This window comes from Dama dama, chromosome 8, assembly GCF_033118175.1.
Source record: "Dama dama isolate Ldn47 chromosome 8, ASM3311817v1, whole genome shotgun sequence".
In the NCBI taxonomy this organism is placed as follows: Eukaryota; Metazoa; Chordata; class Mammalia; order Artiodactyla; family Cervidae; genus Dama; species Dama dama.
Window position 1 is genome coordinate 63940617 of NC_083688.1, and position 13537 is coordinate 63954153.

Below are 13537 nucleotides of genomic sequence, written 5' to 3' on the forward strand. Positions count from 1 at the left end.
TCATGTTTTTGAACACCGCTTGATGCTCCTCCTATTTTTCAGACTTTTTCATGCTCCTCATGTATTTCACAAGTTTTGAGGCTCTTCATATTTTTCAAAACCTTTTCAACCTCTTCATGATTTTGAACACCGCTTCATGATCCTCCTATTTTTCAGAATGTTTCATGTTCCTCATATTTTTGACAACTTTTGAAGCTTTTCATATTTTTCACAACTTTTCAGGATCTTCATGTTTTTGAACAGAGCTTCATGCTCCTCCTATTTTTCAGACCGTATCATACTCGTCATATTTTTCACACCTTTTGAACCTCTTCATATTTTTCACACCTTTTCAGTCTCTTCATGTTTTTCAACACAACTTCATGCTCATCCTATTTTCCAGACCGTTTCATGTTCCTCATGTATTTTACACCTTTTGAAGCTCTTCATATTTTTCACACCTTTTCAGGCGCTTCATGCATTTGAACACCCTTTCATGCTCCTCCTATTTTTCAGACCGTTTCTTGCTCCTCATAGTTTTGACACCTTTTGAAGCTCTTCATATTTTTCACACCTTTTCAGGTTCTTCATGTTTTTCAACACCGCTTCATGCTCCTCCTATTTTTCAGACCGTTTCATGCTCCTCATATTTTTGACACCTTTTGAAGCTCTTAATATATTTCACACCTTTTCAGACTCTTCATGATTTCCAACACCGCTTCATGCTCCTCCTATTTTTCAGACCGATTCATGCTCCTCCTGTATTTCACACCTTTTGAAGCTCTTCATATTTTACCAACCTTTTCAGGCTCTTCATGTTTTTCAACACCGTTTCATGCTCCTCATGTATTTCCAACCGTTTGAAGCTCTTCATATATTTCACAACTTTTCAGGCTCTTCATGATTTTGAACACGGTTTCATGCTCCTCCTATTTTTAAGACCGTTTCATGCTCCTCATGTATTTCACACCTTTAAAAGCTCTTCATATTTTTCACACCTTTTCAGGCTCCCCATATTTTTCAACACGGCTTCATGATCCTACTGTTTTTCAGACCGTTTCATGCTCCTCATATTTTTGACCCTTTTTGAAGCTCTTCATATTTTTCGCACCTTTTTAGGCTCTTCATGTTTTTCAACATAAATTCCTGCTCCTCCTATTTTTCAGACCGTTTCATGCTCATCATATTTTTGACACTTTTTGAAGCTCTTCATATTTTTCACACCTTTTCTGGCTCTTCATGTTTTCAACACCGCTTCATGCTCGTCCAATTTTCCAGACCGTTTCATGCTCGTCTCATTTTTGACACCTTTTGAAGCTCTTCATATTTCTCACAACTTTTAAGCTCTTCATGTTTTTCACACGTTTTCAGGCTCTTCATGTTTTTCAACACCGCTTCATGCTCCTCCCATTTTTCAGACCGTTTCATGCTCCTCCTATTTTTCAGACCGTTTCATGCTCCTCATATTTTTGACACCTTTTGAAGCTCTTCATATTTTTCACTCCTTTTCAGGCTCTTCATGTCTTTGAACACCGTTTCATGCTGCTCCTATTTTTCAGATCTTTTCATGCTCCTCATATTTTTGACACATTTTGAAGCTCTTCATTTTTTTCACACCTTTTGAAGCTCTTCATACTTTTCACACCTTTTCAGGCTCTTCATGTTTTTTACACCGCTTCATGCTGCTCCTATTTTTCAGACCTTTTCATGCTCCTCATATTTTTGACACCTTTTGAAGGTCTTCATATCTTTCACACCTTTTCAGGCTCTTCATGTTTTTGAACACCATTTCATGCTCCTCGTATTTTTCAGACCGTTTCATGCTCCTCATATTTTTGACACCTTTTGAAGCTCTTCATATTTTTCACACCTTTTCAGGCTCTTCATGTTTTTCAAAGCCACTACATGCTTCTCCTATTTTTCAGACCGTTTCATGCTCCTCTCATTTCTGACACCTTTTGAAGCTCTTCATATATTTCACACTTTTTCAGGCTCTTCATGTTTTTCAACACCACTTCATGCTCCTCCTATTTTTCAGACCGTTTCATGCTCCTCATGTATTTCACACCTTTTGAAGCTCTTTATATTTTTCACACCTTTTTAGGCTCTTCATGTTTTTGAACACGACTTCAGGCTCCTCCTATTTTTCAGACTGTTTCATGCTCATCTCATTTTTGACACCTTTTGAAACTCTTCATATTTTTCACACCTTTAGAAGCTCTTCATATTTCTCAAACGTTTTCAGGCTCTTCATGTTTTTCAACACCCCTTCTTGCTCATCCTATTTTTCAGACCGTTTCATGTTTCTATCATTTCTGACAACTTTTGAAGCTCTTCATATATTTCACACATTTTCAGGCTCTTCATGTTTTTCAACACCACTTCATGCTCCTCCTATTTTTCAGACCGTTTCATGCTCATCTCACTTTTGACACATTTTGAAGCTCTTCATATTTTCCACACCTTTTGAAGCTCTTCATATTTTTCATATTTTTGAAGCTCTTCATATTTTCACACGTTTTCAGACTCTTCATGTTTTTCAAAACCGCTTCATGCTCCTCCTATTTTTCAGAGAGTTTCATGCTCCTCATGTATTTCACACCTTTTGAAGCTCTTCATATTTTCCACACCTTTTCAGGCTGTTCATGTTTTTGAACACCGTTTCATGCTGCTCCTATTTTTCAGACCGTTTAATGCTCCTCATATTTTTGACATTTTTTGAAGCTCTTCATATGTTTCACACCTTTTCAGGCTCTTCATGTATTTGAACACCGCTTCATGCTCCTGCTATTTTTCAGCCCGTTTCATGCTCCTCCTATTTTTCACCCATTTTGAAGCTCTTCATATTTTTCACACCTTTTCAGGCTCTTCATGTTTTTGAACACCGCTTGATGCTCCTCCTATTTTTCAGACTTTTTCATGCTCCTCATGTATTTCACACGTTTTGAAGCTCTTCATATTTTTCACACCTTTTCAGCCTCTTCATGATTTTGAACACCACTTCATGATCCTCCTATTTTTCAGAATGTTTCATGCTCCTAATATTTTTGACAACTTTTGAAGCTTTTCATATTTTTCACAACTTTTCAGCATCTTCATGTTTTTGAACAGAGCTTCATGCTCCTCCTATTTTTCAGACCGTATCATACTCGTCATATTTTTCACACCTTTTGAACCTCTTCATATTTTTCACACCTTTTCAGTCTCTTCATGTTTTTCAACACAACTTCATGCTCATCCTATTTTCCAGACCGTTTCATGTTCCTCATGTATTTTACACCTTTTGAAGCTCTTCATATTTTTCACACCTTTTCAGGCTCTTTATGCATTTGAACAACCTTTCATGCTCCTCCTATTTTTCAGACAGTTTCTTTCTCCTCATAGTTTTGACACCTTTTGAAGCTCTTCATATTTTTCACACCTTTTCAGGTTCTTCATGTTTATCAACACCGCTTCATTTTCCTCCTATTTTTCAGACCGTTTCATGCTCCTCATATTTTTGACACCTTTTGAAGCTCTTAATATATTTCACACCTTTTCAGACTCTTCATCTTTTCCAGCACCGCTTCATGCTCCTCATATTTTTCAGACCGTTTCATGCTCATCTCACTTTTATCACCTTTTGAAGCTCTTCATATTTTTCACAACTTTTCAGGCTCTTTATGCATTTGAACAACCTTTCATGCTCCTCCTATTTTTCAGACAGTTTCTTTCTCCTCATAGTTTTGACACCTTTTGAAGCTCTTCATGTTTTTCACACCTTTTCAGGTTCTTCATGTTTTTCAACACCGCTTCATGCTCTTCCTATTTTTCAGACCGTTTCATGCTCCTCATATTTTTGACACGCTTTGAAGCTCTTCATATTTTTCACACCTTTTCATGCTCTTCATGTTTTTGAACACCGCTTCATGCTCCTTCTATTTTTCAGACCGGTTCATGCTCCTCATATTTTTGACACCTTTTGAAGCTCTTCATATTTTTCACACCTTTTCAGGCTCTTCATGTTTTTCAACAACGCTTCATGCTTCTCCTATTTTTCAGACCGTTTCATGCTCCTCATATTTTTGACACCTTTTGAAGCTCTTCATATTTTTCACACATTTTCAGGCTCTTCATGTTTTTCAACACCGATTCATGCTCCTCATATTTTTGACACCTTTTGAATCTCTTCATATTTTTCACACCTTTTCAGGCTCTTCATGTTTTTGAACACCACTTGTGTTCCTTCTATTTTTCAGACCGTTTCATGCTCCTCATATTTTTGACACCTTTTGAATCTCTTCATATATTTCACACGTTTTCAGGCTCTTCATGTTTTTCAACACCACTTCATGCTTCTCCTATTTTTCAGACCGTTTTATGCTCCTCGTATTTTTCACACCTTTTGAAGCTCTTCATATTTTTCAACCTTTTTAGGCTCTTCATGTTTTTGAACACGGTTTCATGCTCCTTCTATTTTTCAAACTGTGTCATGCTCATCTCATTTTTAACAACTTTTGAAGTCTTCATATTTTTCACACCTTTTGAAGCTCTTCATATTTCTCAAACGTTTTCAGGCTCTTCATGTTTTTCAACATCCCTCCTTGCTTATCCTATTTTTCAGACCGTTTCATGCTTCTCTCATTTCTGACACATTTTGAAGCTCTTCATATATTTCACACATTTTCAGGCTCTTCATGTTTTTCAACACCACTTCATGCTCCTCCTATTTTTCAGACCGTTTCATACTCATCTCGCTTTTGACACATTTTGAAGCTCTTCATATTTTTCAAACGTTTTCAGGCTCTTCATTTTTTTCAACACTGCTTCTTGCTCCTCCTATTTTTCAGATCGTTTCATGCTCCTCATATTTTTGACACGTTTTGAAGCTCTTCATATTTTTCACACCTTTTCAGGCTCTTCATGTCTTTGAACACCGTTTCATGCTGCTCCTATTTTTCAGATCTTTTCATGCTCCTCATATTTTTGACACATTTTGAAGCTCTTCATTTTTTTCACACCTTTTGAAGCTCTTCATATTTTTCACACCTTTTCAGGCTCTTCATGTTTTTGAACACCGCTTCATGCTCCTCTTCTTTTTCAGACCGGTTCATGCTCCTCATATTTTTGACACCTTTTGAAGCTCTTCATATTTTACCCACCTTTTCAGGTTCCTCATGTTTTTCAACACCCCTTCTTGCTCATTCTATTTTTCAGACCGTTTCATGCTTCTCTCATTTCTGACACATTTTGAAGCTCTTCGTATATTTCACACATTTTCAGGCTCTTCATGTGTTTCAACACCACTTCATGCTCCTCCTATTTTTCAGACCGTTTCATACTCATCTCGCATTTGACACATTTTGAAGCTCTTCATATTTTCCACACCTTTTGAAGCTCTTCATGTTTTTCAAACGTTTTCAGGCTCTTAATCTTTTTCAACACCGCTTCTTGCTCCTCCTATTTTTCGGACCGTTTCATGCTCCTCATATTTTTACACGTTTTGAAGCTCTTCATATTTTTCACACCTTTTCAGGCTCTTCATGTTTTTTACACCGCTTCATGCTCCTCCTATTTTTCAGACTGTTTCACGCTCCTCCTATTTTTGACACCTTTTGAAGCTCTTCATATTTCACACCATTTCAGGCTCTTCATGTTTTTGAACACCGTTTAATGCTCCTCCTATTTTTCAGACCGTTTCATGCTCCTCATGTTTTTGACACCTTTTGAAGCTCTTCATATTTTACCCACCTTTTCAGGCTCTTCATGTTTTTCAACACCGTCATGCTCCTCATGTATTTCCAACCGTTTGAAGCTCTTCATATTTTTCACAACTTTTCAGGCTCTTCATGTTTTTGAACACGGTTTCATGCTCCTCCTATTTTTCAGACCATTTCATGCTCCTCATGTATTTCACACCTTTTAAAGCTCTTCATATTTTTCACACCTTTTCAGGCTCTTCATGTTTTTGAATACCGTTTCATTCTCCTCCTATTTTTCAGACCGTTTCATGCTCCTCCTATTTTTGACACCTTTTGAAGCTCTTCATATATTTCACACATTTTCAGGCTCTTCATGTTTTTCAACACCACTTCATGCTCCTCCTATTTTTCAGACCGTTTCATACTCATCTCGCTTTTGACACAATTTGAAGCTCTTCATATTTTCCACACCTTTTGAAGCTCTTCATATTATCAAACGTTTTCAGGTTCTTAATCTTTTTCCACACCGCTTCTTGCTCCTCCTATTTTTCAGACCGCTTCATGCTCCTCATATTTTTGACACCTTTTGAAGCTCTTCATATTTTTCACACCTTTTAAGGCTCTTCATGTTTTCGAACACCGTTTCATGCTCCTCGTATTTTTCAGACCGTTTCATGCTCCTCATATTTTTGACACCTTTTGAAGCTCTTCATATTTTTCACACCTTTTCAGGCTCTTCATGTTTTTCAAAGCCACTTCATGCTTCTCCTATTTTTCAGACCGTTTCATGCTCCTCTCATTTCTGACACCTTTTGAAGCTCTTCATATATTTCACACATTTTCAGGCTCTTCATGTTTTTCAACACCACTTCATGCTCCTCATATTTTTCAGACCGTTTCATGCTCCTCATGTATTTCACACCTTTTGAAGCTCTTTATATTTTTCACACCTTTTTAGGCTCTTCATGTTTTTGAACATGATTTCAGGCTCCTCCTATTTTTCGGACTGTTTCATGCTCATCTCATTTTTGACACCTGTTGAAGCTCTTCATATTTTTCACACCTTTTGAATCTCTTCATATTTCTCAAACGTTTTCAGGCTCTTCATGTTTTTCAACACCCCTTCTTGCTCATCCTATTTTTCAGACCGTTTCAGGTTTCTATCATTTCTGACAACTTTTGAAGCTCTTCATATATTTCACACCTTTTCAGTCTCCCCATGTTTTTCAACACGGCTTCATGATCCTCCTGTTTTTCAGACCGTTTCATGCTCCTCATATTTTTGACACGTTTTGAAGCTCTTCATATTTTTCACACCTTTTTAGGCTCTTCATGTTTTTCAACATCACTTCATGCTCCTCCGATTTTTCAGACCGTTTCAAGCTCTTCATATTTTTGACACTTTTTGAAGCTCTTCATATTTTTCACACCATTTCAGGGTCTTCATGTTTTTCAACACCGCTTCATGCTCCTCATATTTTTGATACCTTTTGAAGCTGTTCAGATATTTCACACCTTTGCAGGCGTTTCATGTTTTTGAACACCGTTTCATGCTCCTCATATTTTGACAGTTTTTGATGCTCTTCATATTTTTCACAGCTTTTCAGGCTCTTCATGTTTTTCAACACCACTTCATGCTCCTATTTTCCAGACCGTTTCCTGCTCCTCATATTTTTGTCACATTTTCAAACTCTTCATATTTTTCACACCTTTTCAGGCTCTCCATGTTTTTCAACACCGGTTCATGCTCCTCCTATTTTTCATACCGCTTCATGCTCCTCCTATTTTTGACACCTTTTGAAGCTCTTCATATTTTTCAAACCTTTTCAAGCTCTTCATGTTTTTCAACACCGCTTCATTTTCCTCCTATTTTTCAGACCGTTTCATGCTCCTCATATTTTTGACACATTTTGAAGCTCTTCATATTTTTCTCACCTTTTCAGGTTCTTCATGTTTTTCATCACCGCTTTATGCTCCTCTTTTTTTCAGACCGTTTCATGCTCCTCTTGTATTTCACACCTTTTGAAGCTCTTCACATTTTTCACACCTTTTCAGGCTCTTCATGTTTTTGAACACCGCTTCCTGCTCCTCCTATTTTTCAGACCACTTCTTGTTCCTCATGTTTATCACACCTATTGAAGCTCTTCATGTTTTTCACACATTTTCAGGCTCTTCTTGTTTTTCAACACCCCTTCATGCTCCTCCTATATTTCACACCGTTTCATGCTCCTCATGTATTTCACACATTTTGAAGCTCTTTATATTTTACACATGTTTTCAGGCTCCTCATGTTTTTGAACACGATTTCATGCTCCTCCTATTTTTCAGACCGTTTCATGCTCTTCATATTTTTTACACCTTTTGAAGCTCTTCATATGTTTGACACCTTTTGAAGGTCTTCATATTTTTCACACCTTTTCAGTCTCTTCATGTTTTTCGCACCACTTCATGCTCTTCCTTTTTTTCAGACCGTTCCATGCTCCTCATATTTTTGACAACTTTTGAAGCTCTTCCTATTTTTCACAACTTTTCAGGCTCTTTATATTTTTCAACACCACTTCATGCTCCTCCTATTTTTCAGACCGTTTCATGCTCCTCTTATTTTGACACCTTTTGAAGCTCTTCATAATTTTCAAACCTTTTCATGTTCTTCATGTTTTTCAAAACCACTTCATGCTCCTCCTATTTTTCAGATAGTTTCATGCCCCCTCTTTTTTTGACACCTTTTGAAGCTCTTCATATATTTCACACCTTTTCAGGCTCTTCATGTTTTTGAACCCCTTTTTATGCTCCTTCTATTTTTCAAACCGTTTAATGCTCCTCGTATTTTTCACACCATTTGAAGCTCTTCATGTTTTTCACATCTTTTCAGGCTCTTCATGTTTTTGAACACTGTTTCATGCTCCTCCTATTTTTCAGACCGTTTCATGCTCCTCATCTATATCACAGCTTTTGAAGCTCTTCATATATTTTAAACCTTTTGAATCTCTTCATATTTTTCACACCTTTTCAGGCTCTTCATGTTTTTGAACACTGTTTCATGCTCCTCCTATTTTTCAGACCGTTTCATGCTCCTCATATTTTTGACACCTTTTGAAGCTCTTCATATATTTCACACCTTTTCTTGCTCTTCATGTTTTTGAACACCGCTTCATGCTCCTCCTATTTTTCAGACCGTTTCATGCTCCTCATGTATTTCACACCTTTTGAGCTCTTCATATTTTTCACACCTTTTCATTCTCTTCAGGTTTTTGAACACCGTTTCATGCTCCTCCTATTTTTCAGACCGTTTCATGCTCCTCATGTATTTCACACCTTTTGAAGCTCTTCATATTTTTCACACCTTTTCAGGCTCTCCGTGTTTCTCAACACCGCTTCATGCTCCTCCTATTTTTCAGACCGTTTCACGCTCCTCATGTATTTCACACCTTTTAAAGCTCTTCATATTTTTCACACCTTTTCAGGCTCTCCATGTTTCTCAACACCGCTTCATGCTCCTCCTATTTTACAGACCGCTTCATGCTCCTCATATTTTTCACACCTTTTGAAGCTCTTCATATTTTTCACACCTTTTCAGGCTCTTCATGTTTTTCAACACCACTTCATGCTCCTCCTATTTTTCAGACCGTTTCATGCTCCTCATGTATTTCACACCTTTTGAAGCTCTTCATATTTTTCACACCTTTTCAGGCTCTTCATGTTTTGGAACACCGCTTCATGCTCCTCCTATTTTTCAGACCGTTTCATGCTCCTCATCTATATCACAGCTTTTGAAGCTCTTCATATATTTTAAACCTTTTGAATCTCTTCATATTTTTCACACCTTTTCAGGCTCTTCATGTTTTTGAACACTGTTTCATGCTCCTCCTATTTTTCAGACCGTTTCATGCTCCTCATATTTTTGACACCTTTTGAAGCTCTTCATATATTTCACACCTTTTCTTGCTCTTCATGTTTTTGAACACCGCTTCATGCTCCTCCTATTTTTCAGATTGTTTCCTGCTCCTCATGTATTTCACACCTTTTGAAGCTCTTCATATATTTCACACCTTTTGAAACTCTTCATATATTTCACAGCTTTTCAGGCTCTTCATGTTGTTGAACACCGTTTCATGCTCCTCCTATTTTTCAGACCGTTTCATGCTCCTCCTTTATTTCAGACCGTTTCATGCTCCTCATATTTTTGGCACCTTTTGAAGCTCTTCATATTTTCCACACCTTTTGAAGCTCTTCATATTTTTCATATTTTTGAAGCTCTTCATATTTTCACACGTTTTCAGACTCTTCATGTTTTTCAAAACCGCTTCATGCGCCTCCTATTTTTCAGAGAGTTTCATGCTCCTCATGTATTTCACACCTTTTGAAGCTCTTCATATTTTTCACACCTTTTCAGGCTCTTCATGTCTTTGAACACCGTTTCATGCTGCTCCTATTTTTCAGATCTTTTCATGCTCCTCATATTTTTGACACATTTTGAAGCTCTTCATTTTTTTCACACCTTTTGAAGCTCTTCATATTTTTCACACCTTTTCAGGCTCTTCATGTTTTTGAACACCGCTTCATGCTCCTCTTCTTTTTCAGACCGGTTCATGCTCCTCATATTTTTGACACCTTTTGAAGCTCTTCATATTTTACCCACCTTTTCAGGTTCCTCATGTTTTTCAACACCCCTTCTTGCTCATTCTATTTTTCAGACCGTTTCATGCTTCTCTCATTTCTGACACATTTTGAAGCTCTTCGTATATTTCACACATTTTCAGGCTCTTCATGTGTTTCAACACCACTTCATGCTCCTCCTATTTTTCAGACCGTTTCATACTCATCTCGCATTTGACACATTTTGAAGCTCTTCATATTTTCCACACCTTTTGAAGCTCTTCATGTTTTTCAAACGTTTTCAGGCTCTTAATCTTTTTCAACACCGCTTCTTGCTCCTCCTATTTTTCGGACCGTTTCATGCTCCTCATATTTTTACACGTTTTGAAGCTCTTCATATTTTTCACACCTTTTCAGGCTCTTCATGTTTTTTACACCGCTTCATGCTCCTCCTATTTTTCAGACTGTTTCACGCTCCTCCTATTTTTGACACCTTTTGAAGCTCTTCATATTTCACACCATTTCAGGCTCTTCATGTTTTTGAACACCGTTTAATGCTCCTCCTATTTTTCAGACCGTTTCATGCTCCTCATGTTTTTGACACCTTTTGAAGCTCTTCATATTTTACCCACCTTTTCAGGCTCTTCATGTTTTTCAACACCGTCATGCTCCTCATGTATTTCCAACCGTTTGAAGCTCTTCATATTTTTCACAACTTTTCAGGCTCTTCATGTTTTTGAACACGGTTTCATGCTCCTCCTATTTTTCAGACCATTTCATGCTCCTCATGTATTTCACACCTTTTAAAGCTCTTCATATTTTTCACACCTTTTCAGGCTCTTCATGTTTTTGAATACCGTTTCATTCTCCTCCTATTTTTCAGACCGTTTCATGCTCCTCCTATTTTTGACACCTTTTGAAGCTCTTCATATATTTCACACATTTTCAGGCTCTTCATGTTTTTCAACACCACTTCATGCTCCTCCTATTTTTCAGACCGTTTCATACTCATCTCGCTTTTGACACAATTTGAAGCTCTTCATATTTTCCACACCTTTTGAAGCTCTTCATATTATCAAACGTTTTCAGGTTCTTAATCTTTTTCCACACCGCTTCTTGCTCCTCCTATTTTTCAGACCGCTTCATGCTCCTCATATTTTTGACACCTTTTGAAGCTCTTCATATTTTTCACACCTTTTAAGGCTCTTCATGTTTTCGAACACCGTTTCATGCTCCTCGTATTTTTCAGACCGTTTCATGCTCCTCATATTTTTGACACCTTTTGAAGCTCTTCATATTTTTCACACCTTTTCAGGCTCTTCATGTTTTTCAAAGCCACTTCATGCTTCTCCTATTTTTCAGACCGTTTCATGCTCCTCTCATTTCTGACACCTTTTGAAGCTCTTCATATATTTCACACATTTTCAGGCTCTTCATGTTTTTCAACACCACTTCATGCTCCTCATATTTTTCAGACCGTTTCATGCTCCTCATGTATTTCACACCTTTTGAAGCTCTTTATATTTTTCACACCTTTTTAGGCTCTTCATGTTTTTGAACATGATTTCAGGCTCCTCCTATTTTTCGGACTGTTTCATGCTCATCTCATTTTTGACACCTGTTGAAGCTCTTCATATTTTTCACACCTTTTGAATCTCTTCATATTTCTCAAACGTTTTCAGGCTCTTCATGTTTTTCAACACCCCTTCTTGCTCATCCTATTTTTCAGACCGTTTCAGGTTTCTATCATTTCTGACAACTTTTGAAGCTCTTCATATATTTCACACCTTTTCAGTCTCCCCATGTTTTTCAACACGGCTTCATGATCCTCCTGTTTTTCAGACCGTTTCATGCTCCTCATATTTTTGACACGTTTTGAAGCTCTTCATATTTTTCACACCTTTTTAGGCTCTTCATGTTTTTCAACATCACTTCATGCTCCTCCGATTTTTCAGACCGTTTCAAGCTCTTCATATTTTTGACACTTTTTGAAGCTCTTCATATTTTTCACACCATTTCAGGGTCTTCATGTTTTTCAACACCGCTTCATGCTCCTCATATTTTTGATACCTTTTGAAGCTGTTCAGATATTTCACACCTTTGCAGGCGTTTCATGTTTTTGAACACCGTTTCATGCTCCTCATATTTTGACAGTTTTTGATGCTCTTCATATTTTTCACAGCTTTTCAGGCTCTTCATGTTTTTCAACACCACTTCATGCTCCTATTTTCCAGACCGTTTCCTGCTCCTCATATTTTTGTCACATTTTCAAACTCTTCATATTTTTCACACCTTTTCAGGCTCTCCATGTTTTTCAACACCGGTTCATGCTCCTCCTATTTTTCATACCGCTTCATGCTCCTCCTATTTTTGACACCTTTTGAAGCTCTTCATATTTTTCAAACCTTTTCAAGCTCTTCATGTTTTTCAACACCGCTTCATTTTCCTCCTATTTTTCAGACCGTTTCATGCTCCTCATATTTTTGACACATTTTGAAGCTCTTCATATTTTTCTCACCTTTTCAGGTTCTTCATGTTTTTCATCACCGCTTTATGCTCCTCTTTTTTTCAGACCGTTTCATGCTCCTCTTGTATTTCACACCTTTTGAAGCTCTTCACATTTTTCACACCTTTTCAGGCTCTTCATGTTTTTGAACACCGCTTCCTGCTCCTCCTATTTTTCAGACCACTTCTTGTTCCTCATGTTTATCACACCTATTGAAGCTCTTCATGTTTTTCACACATTTTCAGGCTCTTCTTGTTTTTCAACACCCCTTCATGCTCCTCCTATATTTCACACCGTTTCATGCTCCTCATGTATTTCACACATTTTGAAGCTCTTTATATTTTACACATGTTTTCAGGCTCCTCATGTTTTTGAACACGATTTCATGCTCCTCCTATTTTTCAGACCGTTTCATGCTCTTCATATTTTTTACACCTTTTGAAGCTCTTCATATGTTTGACACCTTTTGAAGGTCTTCATATTTTTCACACCTTTTCAGTCTCTTCATGTTTTTCGCACCACTTCATGCTCTTCCTTTTTTTCAGACCGTTCCATGCTCCTCATATTTTTGACAACTTTTGAAGCTCTTCCTATTTTTCACAACTTTTCAGGCTCTTTATATTTTTCAACACCACTTCATGCTCCTCCTATTTTTCAGACCGTTTCATGCTCCTCTTATTTTGACACCTTTTGAAGCTCTTCATAATTTTCAAACCTTTTCATGTTCTTCATGTTTTTCAAAACCACTTCATGCTCCTCCTATTTTTCAGATAGT